This window comes from Panthera onca, chromosome A3 (genome assembly GCF_046562875.1).
Source record: "Panthera onca isolate mPanOnc1 chromosome A3, mPanOnc1 haplotype 2, whole genome shotgun sequence".
In the NCBI taxonomy this organism is placed as follows: domain Eukaryota; kingdom Metazoa; phylum Chordata; class Mammalia; order Carnivora; family Felidae; genus Panthera; species Panthera onca.
The window spans coordinates 62,527,192-62,546,549 of NC_138341.1; the positions used below are offsets into that span (position 1 = coordinate 62,527,192).

The 19,358-nt window shown below is 39.5% G+C and overlaps 1 long non-coding RNA gene across 1 annotated transcript in view; it reads left to right on the forward strand.

Annotated features, from left to right (window-relative positions):
* Positions 1 to 18,581, forward strand: part of LOC132687806 (uncharacterized) — a 45,532-nt gene extending 26,951 nt beyond the window's left edge. Inside the window, exons 2-3 of the long non-coding RNA XR_009614266.1 lie at positions 15,282 to 15,478; positions 18,502 to 18,581. This is a non-coding gene — a long non-coding RNA (uncharacterized LOC132687806). The remainder of the gene's footprint in view (positions 1 to 15,281; positions 15,479 to 18,501) is intronic.
* Positions 18,582 to 19,358: the final 777 nt, after the last annotated feature.

The window sequence follows — 19,358 nt, forward strand, 5'->3', positions numbered from 1 at the left end:
ACAGAGGTCCAATGCAGCAGCTTTTTGGCATTTTAATTTTTTTAATGTTTATTTATTTGAGAGAGAGAGAGAGAGCTAGCATGAGCAGGGGAGGGACAGAGAGAGAGAGGGAGACACAGAATCCGAAGCAGGCTCCAGGCTCTGAGCTGTCAGCGCAGAGCCCGACGCGGGGCTCGAACTCCCAAACCGCAAGATCATGACCTGAGCCGAAGTTGGATGCTTAACCAACTGAGCCACTCAGGCGCCCCAGCTTTTTAGCAATTTAAATATGAAAGTGACATGACTTATGTTTTAAAATCATAAAGACACTCAGACTTCTGATTGAATTCTGTATTGGAAGGTGGCAAGAGTGACAACAGGTGACATCATTTGTGCGGGAGGTAGGAGAGGTGAAGGCCGTCTGGACCAGGGTGTGGCCTCAGGGTTGGAGAGAGGTCGGCGGATTCTGGGCCATTACACCAGTGCCGACCACTGCAGATGAGATGCCCTGGAGGAGGGGAGCTGCAAACAAGTTGTTGCTCACTTCATTTCGCTGCACTGTTTTCTATATTATCAGACAGATATTATCAGATATTATATCAGGTATTATACAGATATTCTATATTATCATATCTTACTGTCCCTCTTACCATAAGTGTTCCACTCCCAAGAAGATGTCTAGGAAAACCACAGAAGGCCTTAAGTTATCAAATTGGCCATCTAATATTGCCTAAGATATTAAATGCCAAAAGTGAGGGTGTAGTCCTTGACCTTTTTTTAAATTCTAGTGTGGTTTTCATAGTTCTGATCATGGATGATAGATAGCTACATTAGATGGAGTGTCTCCACGAAGCAGGTTAGCAATATATTAACCTGCTTATTAATATTAATTATTTTTTATTTTTATATATAAAAATATAAAAATTATATTTTTATTTTTTTATATTTTTTTACTTGCTAAAATTGCAGCAAGCATCCAGGTCAAAGTGCAGGGCTCTCTATTTAAGGTGGTTCTTATCTCCTTAAGAAGCTAAGACTCTCCTGGCTGGCTCAGTTGGTAGAGCATGTGACTCCTGATCTCAGGGTTGTGAGTTTGAGCCCCACGATGGGTGTAGAGATTACTTAAAAATAAAGTCTTGAAAAAGAAAAAAGTTAAGAGGCTGGAGTCCACAAACTAAAATCTGACGTGAATGTTGCAAATTTGAGCTACCAGGAAGTGCTTTTAAAAGGAATTTCCTGATGATTGTAAAACAGATATTAATTCTTTTATTACTAACCTGAAGATAAATCTGTATAATCTGATCCAGTCATAGCTAAGAGGAATATAGAGTTTTCAAGAAGATTTGGAAGATTGAAAACCCTCCATAAGGAAGAGGAATTGTGTTAGGAGGTTTGATTAGGAATGGTAGGGGAAACTGAGCGAGGGGAAAATTTGAGGTTAACATCAAAGAAAATTTCCTTCAGTAAGAGTCATTTGGTGGTAAAAGTCCAAACCTTGGAGTCTCTCCAAACAGGTTTGTTCATCACACTCTTGTAAGACAGCCGGATTTTGACCTTGCCAGTCCCTGGTCCATGCAGGGAGGAGGTCCTTTGCCTCCAAGGCTATCTTTGTTCAGTTGCCATGAATTGGTGTGACATGAATTTCAGAAGACATCTAGAGGAATTGCACAGAGCACCCGGAAATGTGAAGACACCTCTCATGCCTCTGCTGTTGTTTGACAGTAGAGGTGGAACAGAAAGTGGCCAGTGATCACCCACTGGAACAAGCCCTTTATCGTAATGACAACCTATCTTGAAAGAAACTATTTACATTATGATCATAATTTATTGATATAAGACATAACTTCATTCTAAGCAGTGGCTGGCTGACTGGTGGAATGTCTTCATTAACCATGATATGGGTGTCCCCTCTGATTTACGTTGAGTGAGGTTCATAATTTGCCATACAAAAAATAATTTGACACATTAGGAAAGGAAGGCTACATTTTAAACAGTATGTTTAAATGTTTATATTTCATGCCTTGACATTTTATATCTAATTCTAGGAACTTTGTAGTTCTTGTGTGTTTTGGCTTCTGTGGTTATAGTCCACGAAAAAAACCTAAAACTTTGCAAACAAACTATGTGAATGAATCTATTCTCAATTTTTTTTTTTTTAACTTTTGGAAAGATGGAGATAGATTTAGGGGCATAGGTCAGGGAAATTCTGTTACTGGTTTTCATGAGATCCAGAATACTTGGAAAAATAGGGGTACTTATGCCAGTGATCACCTGTGCACTAAAATCTACGTGCATTGGTGAGAAAAAGAACAGAAGACCCAGTGAAAGGGGAGACATACTGTGTCCATAGGTCACAGTGATTGAGAAAACTCAAGGTTATTCAGATGCCACTTCTCCCCAGATTGATCCATAGATCATGATCACGATTAAAATCACAGTGGGTTCATTTTTTTTAATAGAAATTGAAGTAGAGATTTTAAATTTGATATGGAAATTCATAGGTTCCAGAACATCCACAATGTCTTTGGAAAAAAAAAAAAGAACCAAGTTATAGAACTAACACTATTTGATTTCAAAACATCTACAGTAATTCAAGCAGTATGATATTGGTGTAAAGCAGGAATAAGAAAACCTTTTATGTGAAAAGTCAAATAGTAAATATTTTAGGCTCTGTGGGCTATCCTGTATCTGTCACAGCTCCTCAGCTCTGCTGTTGTAGTATGGATACAGCCATACACAATACATAAAGAATCAGTGTGGCTATGTTTCAACAAACCTTTAGTTAAAGACCCTGAAATTTAAATTTATATAAAAGTTACATGTTATTAAAAACCATTTGATTTTTTCAACCATTTTAAGATATAAGAGCCATTAATAGCTTGTGGATGTATATAAATAGGTAGTGGACCAGAACTGACCTGTGGGCCATTGTTTGCTGGCCCCCAGTGAAAAGTAGACAAAAAGATCAAAGGAATGAAATGGTCAAGAAAGACCTATGTATATATGAGCAACTAATTTTTGACAAAGATACATAGGGAAAAGCACAAATGGTGATTCAATATCCATATGCAGAAAGAACCTTTATCCATACCCCACGCATATACAAATATTAACCCCAAATAAGTAATGTGAAACCTAAAACTATAAAACTTGTAGAAGAAAATATTTTGTGACCTTAGTTTAGAAAAGGATTTCTTCACAGAATAGTAAAAGTATGATACATTAAAAAATGGATAAATTGGACTTTATTAAAACAATAGCAACAAAAGACTCTTGATCTCTAGAAGACAGTATTATTAGAATTGAATATCAGTAGATAAAAATAAGCAATGTGGTATAACCATACAATGGACCAATAAAAAGGAATGAACTATTGATGCATGCTACAACATGGATGAATCTCAAAATAAGAGTGCTAAGTTAAAGAAGCCAGACAAAAAGAGTATAGACTGTGTGATTTTTTTTTAATGTAAACTAGTCTATAGTGATAGAAATCAGATGCGTGGTTTCTGGGGGATTGGGGTGGGTGTGGGTAGGGGCAGCAGGAAAGGATTATGAAAGACCATGAGGACACTTTTTAGAATAGTGTTTATGTTCATTATTTTGACCATGGCTATGGTTTTCCAGAATATAGATGTCAAAACTTATTGAATACTATACTTTTAAAGTGTGTAGTTAATTTTAGATCAATTCTATCTCACAATAAAATGATTATAAAAATAGAAACATACCTACAAGTAGTCTAGTTATTGTAGTGATTAGACAAAGTCATTTTAAAGATCTGATTAATGTATTTAAGAAAACAGATGACATGATGGAGATTTGCATTGGATAAATGGAATATATTAAAAAGTACGGAATAGAAATCTAAAAACAGATTAATACAATTCTAAAATTAGTCGGGCTTCACAGAAGAGGAGACAAATCAAAGAGAGGATTAATTAACTGGAACATAGTGTATACATTGGTTATGTAGTGCATAACAAGAAAACGCAGTCACGTAAAACCTTCATTTTGTTCATCGGGCTGCAGCTCATCTGAGGTGTCTCTGCTTTGGGTTGCAGTCTCTGAGGGTGATCTGGTTCAAGATGCAGAATGAGGTTTGCCAGTGCTCTGAACTCCATATGCTCAGGTTGAGCGGAGAGCAGCTTTATGCCATGGAATTTTAAAATTTAGACTAAGCAGGTGGTTTCTTTTAACAACACAATTACCAACTTCCCAAAACTGACACAAGAAGAAATAAAAAATATGAGTAATACTAGATCCATTGTAGAAATCGAACCTGCTGTTGAGACTTAGTCTTACCCAAAGATCCACATTCACATGACTTCTGGGTGAAGTCTACGAGTTGTTTAAAGAAGAAATAAAATCAACCTTACATCAATTCTTTAGCAATCGAAAAACAAATGGAAATGGAACATTTTTCTGTGCATTCTGAGGCCAACATAAATATGGTGCCAAAATTGCAGACCAGTTTCTTTATTGGACTTTGACACAAAACTCCTAAAAAAACTATTAGCAAGTTGAATTGAATAATATATAAAAAGGAAAATACATCACAACTAACGTGGGTTTATCTCAAGAAAGCAATGTTGGTTTAACAATTGAAAAATCAATCAATGTAAGTCACCGCATTAAGAGAACAAATGAGAAAAATCATATGATCACTTTAATAGATGCAGAGAGAGCATTAGAAAAAAATCCAACAGCCTTTCATGATAATAAAAGAACATTTCCTTACTCTAGTAAAGAGTCGCTACAAAACATCTACATAAATCTTCATATGCAATGGTGAAATATTACAAGATTTCCACCAACATTGGGAATGAAACAAAGAGGTCCGCTCTCACTAATTCTATTCAGCATTGTGCTAGAGGACCTAGTCAGTGCAACAAGGCAAGAAAGAAATAAAAGTCATAATAATTAGAAAGTAAGAAGTAAAACTGCCATTATTCACAGGTAGCATGGTTTTGCGTGTAAAAAATCTAAAAGAACTAAAGACAACTTATTAGAATTAATAAGTGAATATAGAAAAAATCAATTGAGTTTTACGTGCAATATAATAAACCTTCACAGCTCATAAAGTTCTGAATGATAAATGTATGTGTGGTTACTGTACAGAAGTGTTGGATTCAGATGCCAGTGATCTCTGAGGTTAAAGTTTTCTTGCATGTATTTGTGAGGGACCTTAAATTATCAAATTGCAAGCAGATGGCAATAAACCATTAGAAATTAAAATGTAAGAGTGATGCCACTTAACATAGCATCATCAAATGATCAATTACTTAGCAGTAAATCTGATTAAATATTTGCAAGACCTCTATGAGGAATGCTCTAAAATGTTACCGAGTAGCCAAGAAAATCATGAATTTGGAAGATTTATATGATCAGATATCAAAGTTAGTGTGCTTACCATTATACTTCTTATAAAACAAAGGGGAATGAGGAAAGTAACTGTCTTTTCAATAAGTGGTACTGAATCACTTGGATATCCATCCATCCGGGGAGGGGGGGGAAAGAATCTTGGTTCCTATAACACACCATATGCAAAAATCAATTCCAGGTGGCTTGTGGACTTAAATGTGAAAGGTAAAGTGAACATAGGGGAATTTCTTCATGACCTTGTGGTGGGTAGGCAAAAATTAATTAAAAGTATTTGGGGCTGAGCTTTACACAACCAGAAACAAACTCAAAAGTGTGAAACCAGCTATAAAGTGCGATACCTGATCATCTCACTTCAGGCCCCTGCATCTTGATTTTAAATAGTCTGTGGGAGTCCACTTTTATAGTGGCCTCTGTAATAGTAGAGACTCCACAATGTCTCTCTAACAATATCTAAGATATTGGGGGGACTTTATAAAGACACTAAAAGGAAAAACTGAGAATGAGTGTGGAGACCCTGAACTGTATTTGCTTTACTATGTAGTAAATGTAAGAATAAATGCATACAACAAACTATAAACAATATACAAGGGTTATGATATTTGTTTCCAAGCCGATCTCCAAGGATTTAATGAAAACTGCAGCCAGCTGAAGCTGTGGACTTTTCTTTGTTACTCTGGTTCAGATTTCTCCTCTTTTATCGCTTAGATCCTGCTAATGTTTTGGATGCCACGCGAGGCTGAAGGGATTGGTAATGCTTACCGATACAACCACTCTGACAAAGTGATAGAAAGTGATAGGAACATGGGCTGTGGAGTCAGCTTCCTCTGGAATCCCACTATGGGCTTACTAACTACCTAAGCTTGGGCGATAACATTCTATCTCTCTGAGCCTGTTTCCCCGGTTGAGGAAAAAGGTGAGCTGTTCATAAGGCTGTTAGGAAGACTGAATGCAGAGATGGTGATTTTTCACTTATTGTTAACAAGACACTTGCCTGCCTTTTGTAAGGAATCCTTAGTCTTTGAAACAGCAAGGGCTCAACATTTAGATTTCAAATAAAAGTCCTTATCCATAGATTTTTAAAGAGACATTTGATCTTGTTAAGTATGTTCTACAAATACCATGCTATCATTTTCTTGAAGGTACTTTCTTTCCCTTTCCCTTGGTATGCATAGGTTTTGGTTTCTTCCCCCCCGCCGCGACCCCCCCCCCCCCCCCCCGGAATATGTCTGCTCCATGGTACAAAGAAGAGGGTTTATATGTGATCCAGGGGTTTGTTTTGTTTTGGTTGTTGTTGTTGTGTTGTTTCGTTTCATTTTGTTTTTATTGAGAAGGCCAAGTCCTACGTTGGATCTAAAGTAAAAGTGGGCTCTCCATTGTGCAGAGTGATGAGTCCCATGATACTTTGACACGACTCCCTCACTGCTACAGGAGTCCACGTTTTACTGTTTAAAAACATATGGCACAAATTATGCCATAAGCCAAAGTTCCTCATAAGCAGAACCTTGCCTTTCTTTATGGGACTCTGTTGCAGGTCCTCCTTGTTTTACCTGTGGACACGAGTGTATATTGCAGCTGTTGAAATCTTTCCTTCTTAGCTATTCCATGGATACCAACTCATGCCTTTTCATTGGATGTCGTGCTATTGAAGAATAGGGTATTTTTTATTTACAAATGTGAAACCCTGCAGCCAGGCATATCTCTTTTACAATGCAGTGAACCTTCCAAACCCTTGTCTTAGTCTCTTGGAACCAAACAAATTACATGCCATCGTGTGCTGTATATCACAGCTGGAATGTTTAGAACGTCTGGCTGAGTGGAGTTTGGGAATGGGCTTCTCCGGTGAGCTGGAGCAGATTGTGTCTTTGACTGACAAGCTGCCATTTTCTTGAGATTTGACAATTTGGGGTCCTTCACCTACCCATGCAAAAAAACCTTAACCTCAGAGAGCTTTGGCATTTGACCCCAATATTTTTATACAGTAACCATACATACATTTATCACTCGGAGCTTTATGAACAGTGAAGGTTTATTACACTGCACTCAAACCTCATTTAACCTTTTCTCTTGAAGCAATACTTTAAAACAGAGTTGAAAGAGTTTGTACAACCAAGACTGGTTGTTGACCTTTTTGTGTGCTTCTGTTCCTGAGAACTCTTTGGTGCGGATGTTTGTGGTCAGTAGAAGTTTTCTGTAACCTTGAGGAGCCTTACCCTTCTGTCTGAATATGTTCTTGAGAGGCCTCTTGGTCCTTGGAGGCTTTGGGGTTGACAGAGATTCTAACATTTTTTTAAAAAAATTTATTTTTGACAGAGAGAGAGAGACAGAGCATGAGCCAGGGAGGGGCAGAGATAGAGGGAGACACAGAATCTGAAGCAGGCTCCAGGCTCCGAGCTGTCAGCACAGAGCCCGATGCAGGGCTTGAACCCATGAACCATGAGATTGTGACCTGAGCTGAAGTTGCACGCTCAACTGACTGAGCCACCCAGGTGCCCCAATGAGAGATTTTATAATAGGAAACTCAGAATTGGTCATTGGTAGAAGTGACCAGATCTGTCCCTCATGTATACCCCTGTCACTTCTGTCTCTGAGCATTTTGCTTATGTTTTTCCCCTTTTCCAGTCCACATGTCAGCCATAACATAAGGACCACTTCTTGCCTTGTAACTGTGATTTCTTCCCTTTCTGTTCTGGCCCTCATGAAACCCCATTCCCTAAAAATCTGTTCCTACCTGAACCATAAAATTTAACATTTTATTACCATATACTATCTTGGAATATTTTTTAAAATTTTGATTTGTATAATGTTGCTTTCTCAACTTGCTTGAAAGTGTTCTAAGGACTAGAATTGTATGCTGTACTTCTGAAACTCCATACAAACCTACCACTATGCCTAGCACATTAGTAGGAATATGCCATAGATTACATGGACACATTTGGCCTAGTGTTTTATGAAAGATAAGTGTTTACATCTGAGGAAAATTTGTCCTTAATAAGCAGGCAATAATTAAGAATGGGCCAGAATTTCCTGCTGTGGGTGTTCAGAAGGTTTACATGGTATTTATTGCTTGGGAATGGGCCTATTTGGTATCTGAAAAGGGCTACCGTGTTACGTCTTGGGTCTAGACAGAAAACTTTGAGCCCTCTGTTCTATTTCCTCTGTGTTCCAATATTAGTAAATGCACAGGGTCTGCCTGCAGCTTTGAGTTGCACAAGGAGAGGTTTTAAGCTCAGTGCGAAAGAGGACCATGTCTGCATAGAAAGAGTGGATGGAAGCACGTGTGCTGCTTCATTCATTTGCCATTGCTGCTGTGTATATCTCAAAAGCCGGTCTGAGAGCTGATGCTCAGGTTGCTGTCGGTGTTACTTCTGGATCTGCCTCTTTGGTCTACCAAGAATAATAGCCTTTCCCTTTCACTAGGGAAATGGAAGACACAGATTCTAATTTCAAGTAGGTCTGTAGACACTCAGCAATGACAGATTTGATCACTTTGATTTCTCTTTTTAAGTTTACTCAACCAAATCACTGTTTTCCTTTCTGTCCTTGCTTCCAATATGAACCTTCAAAGCATTTCCACCATTTATAACTCTGCATGGGACTTACCATAACCATGCACATTGTTCTTCTAGTGGTTTTGGGGAAAGGTCAGGCAGATGACACCAAGCAGAGCTGCCAAGTGCTTTAACCAGCTGATAGATCTGGGCTATAATACCAGGAAGCATATCTCTGAGCCCCAACAACTTTTTATTTATGTGACATTTACTTGGTGCCTAACACTTATCAGATACTATTCAAAGTGCTTTATAGATATCAACATAGTTAATTCTCATAACAGCTCCATGAGGGAAGTACTATAATAACCCCCATTCAAAAGATGAGGAAACCGAAGCGCAGAGAAGTTACAACTGTTTTGCCTAAGGTCACATAGTCAGTAAATGGCAGAGCTGGGATGTGAATCAAAGCAAACCTAATTCCAGAGACCATGCCTTCAGCCACTTTGCCTCCTCATTCCTTGTGTTCTGTGTATTTTATTTCTTTTTGTTTAACAGATATTTATGAAATGCCTTATGCCCAAACATTATGTAAAACAACTGTGGGAATAGAGAGAAGAGGGGACCCAGCTGTTTACCATGAAGGACATGAGCACTCAATGTGGGGGGGGGGGGTGGTGAAGAATATGTCAAGCTCTGCACAGCATATTGAGGTGTTTTTTCTGCCTCGAGGACATCTGATTCTTCATTGATGAGAGGAGAACAGCTCCTCTGTTGGGAGGGTTGACGTCTCATTTTACAAGGAGAGCCAAGTTGTTGAAGGACTTGTCCATTAGGAGACCTTTCATATGGGTTGTGTGGGAGTGAAAAATAGAACTGCTAGTCATTCACTTAATAAACATTTATTGAACACTAGTAAGGGCAAGGCATGATATTAAGAAATACTAGAACATACTAGTGGTTTCTTTTAAGTGTAAAAACTATAAAAGTTCAGTTTGGACTACATGGGGAAAAGTGTAAAAATTAATGCAAATTTGCAAATTTCATGTTTGATTAATGCAGTGCTAGCCCTAATCTTACAAGGAAGGGCAACAAGAGAAACAGAAAGGAGGAAGAAAACAAAGGACCGGACATATGCCAGTAGAACATTTCAGTTACCAGGGCCCATGGCTCCTTACTCTCTCTGTCCAAGGATTCTCAACGTGGGTACCCCTGCTTGGCATTTTTAAAATCCATAGGCAGCATGAACTTGGCCAATATTCCAGCCCCGTAGGAATACTAAATGTACCCCATTTCATTTATAGGAAAGAAGCAAATTAAGACAGAGCACTTTTGTGTAAACCATAAACTGCATTTAACAAGGCAGGAGGCTTGGGAATCCATGCTCAGGCTGCTTGTTTTTCCTGGCACCTTGTTAAACATGGTTGAAAGTTTACATGCTGGGGAGCAGCCCACTTTCTCTTTGTTCCTGGGAATGGCTCTGACTGATCTGGGAGACCCCAGTGGATGGGGTGCAATCTTAGATGCCGGTGCTGGAATAGAACAGTGGGGCCTAAACTGCCACCTTCAAGCAGTGCCCACCTCGGTTGGGCCCGTGGCCCTGTGCTTGAGTCCCCCCGTTTGCATACCCTCCAAAGAGCAGGACTGCCTCAGCACTGATTGCAACGCCTAATAACACTTATTACCAAGGCACTCTTTCTATGTCTAAATTAAATCCTTCATCCTGCATTTAGTGCATCTCCTTTTGTTCTGCCCTGAATAAAGATTGAGAACAGCTGGTCAGCAGTCCCTGCAGAGTAACTCTTCAGACACTTGAAAGCTATTATTAAGTTCCCTCAGAGTCTCCTCTTCTCTAGACAGATACTGGAGCTTTCTCCCACTTAGTTTCTCCACTCACCTTTTTCTTTCTGCCTTTAGGTCCTTCTCCAGCTGCTTGCTTGAAGCCACCTGGAATTCTAACTGAACATTTTCCTAATGGTGTTGTTACTAGGAAATGATGGCAGGGGATTTTGTTTCTCTTTCAGTCATCATTTTCTGGTGGGCTTGGTCTTTAATTATACTAGAATCTCATTTGTTGGCTTCAATTAACTGAAGCATCCCCCCAATATTTAAGTATTTTGTGTCTACAGAGGACTTGTTAGTAAAGTTGAGTGTGTGTGTGTGAGTGTGTATATATGCAAATATGTATTTTTTTTCTCTGTTTTTCATTCACTTTTTCCTAAATATTATTATCTTGATAAAATGTGTGCTTCCATTTAAAGTGTGGTTTCAAGCCACATTTCCTCCTAAATTAGGCATAGAATATTTGTGTGTGTGTATGTGTTGTGTGTGTGTGGTGTGGTGTGTGCACACGCATGTGCACATGTGAGTGTAGCATGCAAGTGTACATGTGTACGTGTAAACTATTTCTGATTTATTTGCAGTAGCTACCCAGAATTCAATGGTGGGAAGGATGCTGAAGCTCTGTGTAGTTAAGCAGGGAAGAATAATGTTGAAATGCATGTTTACAGCTATGACGGCATTATTGCCAGGTTGTAGGTGCCAAATAAGTGGCTGAAAATAACAAAATAAGTAATTATATTTTTCCCTTCCCTCTCCATATATATATACATATATATATATACATACATATATATACATACAAATATATACATATATACACACACACACACATATATATATATATAATATATATATATATATATATATATATATATATATATATATATTTTTTTTTTTTTTTTAGAAAACAGCCTTTTTATTGATCTACCCATGGGGAGCATCATCAGTTAACTTCTCGCTTAGTCTGACTCACTATATCCCATACATTTTGGTGTCTCCCTCACCTTCATCCCCTATATTCTGATGGCTTACCAGTAGTCTCGGGAAGCATCTCCAATCTCACTTTCCTATCACATCTTGGGAATTTATTGACCCACTCTTGGATTACTCCAACAGCCCTATAACTAGCCTGCTTTCCTCTTTTCACACTCTTGGCCATGGAACTAACACTCAAGGTGGATATGTTATTCATGGCAACCCCTTGCTCAAGAAGAGTTAGTGGCTCAGTATCACTTAATGTAACCCATCTAAATGCTTCTTTTGTACTGGCTTCCAGGTTGTTCCCAAGTAGATATCATCCAACATATTTATCTTAGTTTCCCACCACTTTCCGGGAACGCTTTTGTTTCAGATTTTTTAAAGTACACTTTGCATATTCAAAGAATTTTTACCACCTCACCTGGAATCTCTTCCTCTCTTTCCAGCCATTTCAATCTTCCCATTGTATGAGACCCATCATCCATGAAGCTTTTCTAAATGTAGATTTCCAGTCCTTACTGATGTTTTCTTTCTCTAACCTCCTACCACGATTGTATTGTGTCAGTTAGCCCAATTATGGATGGTTTGTGTGCCTCGCTAATTGTTCTGTGTGAACCAACTGGTCTTGTGTCTTCAGTTAGACTTTTATTTTCTTCAGAGGAGAGAACATACCTTCCCTTTTATGTGTTTGTTTTACCTATTTTTCTTTGTTTCAATCTATCCCATAGCAGCTCTATGCTCTTAAATAGTACTCTAAAAGTACCTATTACATGACCCTCCATGTAAACAGTCTGACTGCTTTTCACAATGAGTAGATAGATTTAAAAAAATAATAATTTGATCAGTCTTTATGGCTTGGATAGATAGATTAATATTTCAGAAAGTATAGTTACTAGTGACATTAGTAAAGAAAAATGTATTTGGGGATCACACATAGTTAATAGATGATTCTCTTTGGGGGAAGAATAAAAGTGATTTCATTTTGACAGAGCTCAAAGTATTATTAATTACACAGATGCTAATATGGTATTGAGGGATAGCTTAGAAAGGCATTGAAATGCAATTTCTCACCTGCTTGCATCGACAGTGATGAGATGTTCACTACAAAATTTCTCTACTCTGGCACAGTAAACAGGTTAAAAATTGCAGGAAAAATCCAAAAGCAGAAAAAAAAATTCTTAATCAGTCATTATTAAATGATATTCAGTAGCATAGTCAAGAAAAACCAAAAAGGAACCTGTCAGATCTGGTGTATGTCTGATGTTTCGTTGGGGGTATGCTTCAGCCAAAGAAGATTTTAGAAACCCAGAAAAGACCCCAGAGAACCTCAGCATGGCTGTCGTTCTGTCCCCCGTATGGTTGTGGAGCTGCCTGAAAGTCACCTGAGAGGCAAAAAGGAACCATGCCATAGACTGGCATTTCTGATCCACAGCATAGTGGCTTAATTGATTTATACTTTATTCTTTTCAAAAGACAGCTGAATGTCACAGGCCCTTCTTTTGTGTAGTACTGGAAAACTGGTTGTCAAACAATCTCTGCTCATTTAATAATTTATCCCCTTTTGTAAAAGAAAGGCAGCTGACATGCAGTAAATCTACTCCATATTTAAATTACCACATTGAACAATAATAAGGAGAATGAAAAATCTAGTCCATTATTTAAAATTAAACATATATGAAACTGTTTTTTTTTTCCAAATGATCACCAAAGGCTATAGTTTAAAGGCAGCACTGAAGTCCTGAGTGGAATAAAAATGCCTAACAGTAGTTTGCAAATGGCAGCGGAATTATTTATTCTATTTTTTCTATACATAAGGAATTGAGCTAAATGAACAATGTTTAAGCATGTCAGAATTTCATCAATTTTGCATGAGCATTCTCAAATATCCTGGTGGGGGTAATTGCTTGCAAATACATTTAAACTAATGATATGTTATATCCTTACTTGATATAAAACTATTAAAAGATACGTTATTGCATTTGACAATGCCATGCAGCTGGGTCAGATCTTAATGACAGATTTCTGCATTTGTGAATTAAGATATACTCTGCTGGAAGCAAATATTTTGTAAAAATAAAAGCTATACACTATGTAAGTTTGATCATTTGTCTAAATTTTCCATTTCTGTTTTTCGGGAGCTACAAGAGTTAAGAGAGGAGAAGGTTTGTCCCTTTCCTAAAATGGGGAAAGGAATTCCAAACTATAATTGAACCTTCCTCAAACCCCATTCCCCTCAGCAGGAGTGAACAGAACTCGTAAAATCTACCATGTGGTTTTAAAGGTCCACTTGCAGTGTGGTTTTGCACCCCTTGCAGGCTGAAATGACTGACAGGCCCCAAACCAATTAGAGAAAGTGGCCCTTCCCTCCCATGAAAAAGACTTGCTTACTTTTAAAGGGGATTAAACTAGGCTGAGAGGGAACACTGGATGGGAAAAATAATTTCACAGAAAAAAATTATATAAAAGTCTACTTGCAAAATGGTGTTATTAAGAGGAGAGTGTAACAATTTGCTGCAAGGATTCTTTGGTCCTTCACTTTCAAGAGATACTGGCTTTTCTATTTTTTAGTCTATTCTTGGTTTTGCCCGAGGTGAGTATACAGAGGGTGCAGCTTGTACCAGCTTGGGTTTTATTTGCCTGGATCTCACCCTAGGCTCTGTGATCAAAACCCTAGTGTGCTTTCCCTTCTTGACAGTGGGCTAAAATGCATATTAATTTGTCTCCAGTGCCGGGATTTGTGACTCCAAGATAGATTGTGAGGCAGGCGTTAATGCTCATACGTGATTACGGAACTTGGGGAGCTAGCTTGGCATCCCACTGGAAGTCAGATGATGTTATGATTACAAGGGAAGTATTGATATACTTCCCTAATTGTTTCTTAGGACTTTGGGTTCTATTTATGATGTCATTACAAAGCTATGCATTATCTGCATAATCGCCAAGGAAAAGACTCTCATGAAGGAAAATGCGTCCCACTGAGATAATGCCGCGAGCTACTGCTATACATCCAGCGGCATATGTATGGTGTTGAAATAATAAGACAGCATGGAATAATGATGAATTCTTGTTCCCATCATGACAGAAAGCTTTCCTGAAATTATCACTATTACTGGCTTAATTGATCCATGCTCAGTGAAAGGATTTCAGCAAATGGATGGCTTTGGGACTCAGTCCCTACTCCACAGTACAATTTCTGACAGTATCAGCCTCAGAAGGGCCAGTTACTCTTTGCAGAAGCTATGATTATTCTGCATGGAATGCACACCGCCTCTCTGGAAGGTGTGTGTGTGTGTGTGTGTGTGCGCGTATCTTTACACAAACATGTACGCACACAGTTCCATTGATAGCTTGGGGCTGAAAAATAAAGGTAAGATAAACTTGCCCCTGCAATAAGAGGACAATAATTTTTTCTCAGTGAACAGACTTCACGGAGTGAAAAAATTACACATTATTGTTGCAGGGTGTTATATATGTGAAGCTCTTGCCTTGACTCGGCAGCCTAGCAGGACTAGATCTTTTATATGGCAAAGAACAGTACAATATACCTTTACTGCAAGGTTTTCAGTTACACGGTAATTCTGATACATATTCTCTCCCTCTCCTTAAAAGGCACGTATGCTGATTTTCAACATCATTGAAGATTATTACAACTTCCCTTCATAATATACTGTAAATTTTATTATAAAGCACCAATCCCTTGGCTCCTAAGAACAATCTTAGGGAAAGAGTGCACTATACTTCTTACTCTCTCAGTAATGTGAGAGGAGACCTAATGAAGCTCTTTATGCAAATTTTCCAGTTACCAGGTAAAATCTTCACATAGAAAATCTGTCACATGTTGTAAAATTTCTTTATGTTATCAAATGCTAATGATGACTCAGAACACAGCCCACAGAGGATCTTTGAAATCCTTCATAAAAACTGTATTCCACCCCAATATCAGAGGCCTTGGAAATTCCACCACTCTGAAGACGCGGGTTTGTAATTAGCATGGTGCAGGCTTCTCTGCCCTCTGAAACCATAATGTTAATTACAAAAATTACACTGTGTTTAAAAGTGCAATTAAGAGACTCCACCGCACAAAGGGAATCTTGGAACCTCTTTTCACACTTTGAAGCCAGGTCATAATGTAGCCCATAAAAAGGAGGCCAAGGCTCATTCCCTTTTAAAGGCTTCAGAAGATCAGAGAGACGATCTCGGCGAGAATGAGCTCTACTGAGCTCTGCAGCGCTCGTAATGAACAATGTTCTACCTGGAGCAGGGGAGGAGGCAAAAAGAAAATTAGCTGCAAAATGATGGCTGTTCTACACCCAGCTTGGCTATTGCCAACATCAACGCCCAGCTTGGGTCTACTTTGGGCCAATTCTAGAGTCATTTGCTTGGCCCTGGTGTCTGCGTGGCTCCCAAAGTGGGACATGTGTATCTGTAAGTAAAACTGTAAGATGGAGTTTTGTGGATTCAGGCCTATTTTTGTCCTTCACAGAATGGAACAGTGGAATAAAAAAATAATACAGGGAAATAAATCTCCCCTCCCCCAACTGCTTGGAGGAAATAAGGTAGAGAGACTGTAGAATTAAGCTGAGCACTTGCTTTGGTGATTTAGTGGTAGGACTCCATCTACATCGTTGGTGGTGAAGTGTGTTAAGACAAAGCAGGCAGTGTAGACTAGTGGGAAAACACTGCAGTAGGAAACAGCAGCCTTGAAGTTGAGCCTCAGCTCTGCAACTGGGTGACAGTTTAACCTGATAACAGTTTAGTGACCACTCAACTTCTCAAAGTCTTAGTTTCCCCACTAAGGAGAGGGAGAATAATGCAGAACCTGAGCAAGATCAAGATAGAATTATCTGGAGTAAATTATTGGAAACAAAAATATTCAGGAGTCTGTAAAGGGGTAAGCGAATACAAATTATCATTGCTTTGTATATGCCTTAGATAAACATTATGGGAATTTTGGTTAACTCCTGAGGAAGTTCTCTCTCTCACCCTCTGTCTCAGGGTAAATTATTCCCCCCCTCCCCACCCCGTCCATTCATATGTTGCAGTCCCAACCCCCAGAACCTCAGAATGTGACCTTACTTGGAAAGAGGCAACTTCAGATGTAATTAGTTAAGGTGGAGGGGGGGTGTTTCTAATCCAGTATGACTGGTGTCTTTACAAAAAGGGGAAGTTTGGGCACAGAGACAGATAGGCATAGAGGGAAGAGCATGTGGAAAGACAGGGAGAAGACTGCCATCTCTAAGCCAAGGACAGGGGCCTGGAGCAGACCCCGCCCTCAGAACCGTCTGGAAGAACCAGACCTGCAGACACCTTGATACCCAATTTGTAGCCTCTAAAACTGTGTAGGACAGTAAATTTCTGTTGGCTAAGCCAACCAGTTTGTGGTACTTTAGTGTGGCAGTCTTAGCAAACTAAGAATACCCTGGAGGTGAACGTGTCTTCCTTAGGGTCATTTTTCTCTGAAAACTTTGAAATATCTTACTTGCTTTTCAGACAAATAAATATGAGATCACATAGCCCTTTATGCCATGTCTCCTTCACCTGGCCTTTAAGTCGCTCTTCTCCAAACCTGAGCTTTCGCTTACACTTTGGGACTCCAGAAACCTACCCTGATTTCTTTGTCTGTCTCCTTTTACTTTTCTTAGGGAACACCCTACTCTTCTGAGTCATTGCTGTGTGAGGAGCTCTCCTGGGACATGAATGAAGGGGCAGCATTCAGCTCGGAGTCTATGAGGCAGCAAAAAAAGCTGCCCCAGATTTATTGACATCCCCAAATTTTCATTTTAGCCCAAAGAGCAATAAAAGATAGAGAATGAAGAAATTAACGGCAGTGGGAGGGCCTTTTGTTTGTTTGTTTAAAGAGTTGTGGAATGGGACCAGAATGTTAGAGGTTAGAGAAGAGGTTCTTCTTTGACCAGAAGTCTGGGGAGAAGGTTCCAGAAAGAGGGCAGTTCAGTGTTGGTATTATGGAGAGCATGAGGCAGAAATACATTCTTATGTCCTATTCAGGCCCACCACGTAGTTTCAGGTCTGGAACTATTCTGGTATCTCAGATAACACTAATAGTTACTCTGGAAAGAGGTATATTTATGGCAAATAAAATGATTGTTAAAACTCAGGAAGGCATTTTTATCATGCCTTTTTTATGCTTATCCCCTTTCTCTCTCTCCCTCTTTTCTTTCTCTCTCTCTGTCTCTCAAAGACATAAACACACACACACACACACACACACACAGAGGCATACATGTTAAATCCCAAATGGAGGATTTTGCATTTTTTTTGTAGATTTGCAAAATCTGCAAAAAATGCATTTTTCAAATGTCTACAACATCCAGGTAAATTGCTACCTAAATAATTACCATCAGGGGAATTTTTTATTCTCTGTCCTCTGAAGACCTAGGACGTGTTAACCACACTAGTTTGTGCTCATGAGCCCCTCTGTGGTCTCTGAGCTGGTGCACTTTGCTTAATCTTTCCTTCCATTTACAAATAAGTTTCTTGTGAAGTCTAATGTAAAAACTCCCGACACTGCCCAGTAAATCACCAGCCTGACCTTTTGTAGAAACACTGAAGGTTGGTGGTGAAACCGATTTAAAGATGAGAGGGAAATTCCTTGTCCCCCCGCCCCCCCCACCGCTCACCCCATCGTGGCCCCCAATGTCCTGTGCACGGTGCTGCCCGTTGGCCTGGCCATTTGGCCTATGTGCCTGGAAAAATTCACTTCCTCCTCCTTCATCTTCTACCTGCCCGACTCGTTACAGAACCAGACAGTTTACATATGTGATCCTTCCTATTTAGAAAATTAATGGTGTTTTCTGGCTCCAAATCACAGCTTGTGGTGCTCTGCAGGCGATGAAAAACTTGGCCAGCTTCAGCAGCAAGGCAGCCATTAGAAAATTAACCCTTGGTGACCAAGGAGCAAAGGTAGGCAAGTGGGGTCCTGGCGACGTGGCAGGCTGTAGCTTTCAGGTGTCGATACATATGTTAGCTGTGTAGGAACAGCACACACGGGGCCCCCTGAGAGCTTCTAGCTAGCATGTTTGTGGTTGGCCACTGTGGAGAGGGCACGGACATAGCACTTGGCAGCCACTGCAACCAATATGCCACGCTTTTTATTAGAGCTCAGGAGAAAGCCCAGAGCCCAGCTTTGGAATCCCAGCCATCGCAGTCTTGGCTCTACCTGATTAAAATATGTGCCATTCATCGCCATCCCTGTGCACCTCCATCTCACACACCCGCTCCACCCCTCCCGTGCTGTGCCCTCCCTGCCTGCCTCAGGAAATGGCTGACCTCAGAGAGACAAGCATAAAAGTCAGGGTGGGAGAACATTTTAAAGTGGTTAATTCCACATTAACTTAAGTCTCCCCTGCTTGCTTTCTTTTAGGGTTTTTCATTTGTTTTTTGCACACGGTAGCCAGAAGGGGCTGTTTTCTTGTGTAAGTTGGGAAACTTCTGTGTGTGTTTGTGTTGTGTGAATGTGTGCAGGGAGGGGAGTGGGGTCAGGGTACAGAGCTTGGAAGTGTCAAGTCTACCTTTGGGAATTTGATTTTTTAAGGATGATATTCTTTAGACCATCGTTATAGTTTTCTCTTTTCATAGTCAAGACTGAGCCAGTGTATTATGATGGTTCAACTTTAGTCCTGGATTTATCCTTGATGAATGTAAAATCATTTCTTTGCCCTATCCCAA